Below are 1248 nucleotides of genomic sequence, written 5' to 3' on the forward strand. Positions count from 1 at the left end.
TTATACATTCATCTCACTTTAATTAGATTTTGCAATTATAAAACCGAAGCATATAGTACACTGAAATTGGGAAATACAATGAGATTAAATCAATAAACAAAAATGATGAATGAGTAACAATAGCTAATAGTAAAATTTTAAGAGACTATACGACTGTGAATGATTGATGGAATGAATAAATAATAGTAGTTAGCTGAATAATGATAATAAAGATTAAAAATATAATAATTCTATAAGTCATGCAGAATGAATAATAATAATTAGAAAATAACAGTGATAAAGTAAAAAAACAAAGACTGGAATTCCCAGACAATGGTCCACTTTGCCATCTATGTTGAACTTGGGGGGTACAGCCATGATAGCACTTTAAAATAACTTGACTTGTCCCTTGACTGCATGAAGGCACACTGAGCTAATGTTGAGTGTGTTGACTGCTCAGTAGTTAGATCTAGTAGTAGTCTGTTTTCTCATTATCACAGGCAATGGTTGCATGTTCACAAAAGTTGAAGAGAATAGCTCAAGAGGATATCAGCTTATCTGTAGATCTCAGTCAACTGTCATAAAATACAGGCTAATATTATCGACATAGTGATCACAAGCATCAGCTTACCTGCATGTACTGAAACTGCAAGGATGATAAAGTTCCTATCAAAGACTCAAATAGAGCTGGTAAATTTCTCTCCTGATGCATAGCTATCATTCTTGCAGAAAGATCCGTATAGTTTCCGTGTTGTTCCGTACTTCAATACAGATCCGCGAGCGTTCCGCGTTGATCCGCATTTCAGCCTGATCCGCATTTGATCCGCGTGGATCCGTATTTCAGGCAGGCCCGGTTAATTGGCATATCTCCCCAGCGCTGCCGCTCATCCCAAACGAAGATCTTATTCTACATCTCTGATCTGAGAGCTCATCGGGCTTCCTGTATCCATTCTCACTAACTTTAATCTCTTCCCACTAAGGTGGTACTCTCCTCAACAGAGGAGGCAACAAATTAAAAGAAGAAGAAGATTAAAAATTACGGAGTACATTTACGGTTTAGATTACTGTCCTAATAACCCCGCCCATTAATAAAGAGTTAAAATGGTTCCTGTACTATCATCAGTCAGTACTGATCCTTTAGTCTACTTCTTCTTGTTCTCTCTTTATCTGATATCAACCAGTAACTGTCAATATACGGAATCAGTAAAGTAACCTTTTAATAACCAATAATATATGAACTGAACTATCTTTCTCTCTCTCTCTCTCTCT

The 1248-nt window shown here is 36.5% G+C and overlaps 1 long non-coding RNA gene across 1 annotated transcript; it reads right to left on the reverse strand.

The window, feature by feature from the left end:
- Positions 1-22: 22 nt before the first annotated feature.
- Positions 23-1241, reverse strand: LOC109593315 (uncharacterized). Its single transcript, XR_002190886.1, has 2 exons — positions 611-1241; positions 23-554 (listed from the first exon to the last, which is right to left on the reverse strand). It is a non-coding gene; the product is annotated as an uncharacterized LOC109593315 (long non-coding RNA).
- Between the last annotated feature and the right edge of the window lie 7 nt (positions 1242-1248).

This window comes from Amphimedon queenslandica, unplaced genomic scaffold, assembly GCF_000090795.2.
Source record: "Amphimedon queenslandica unplaced genomic scaffold, v1.1 AMPQUscaffold_2049_Cont25946, whole genome shotgun sequence".
Classification (NCBI taxonomy): domain Eukaryota; kingdom Metazoa; phylum Porifera; class Demospongiae; order Haplosclerida; family Niphatidae; genus Amphimedon; species Amphimedon queenslandica.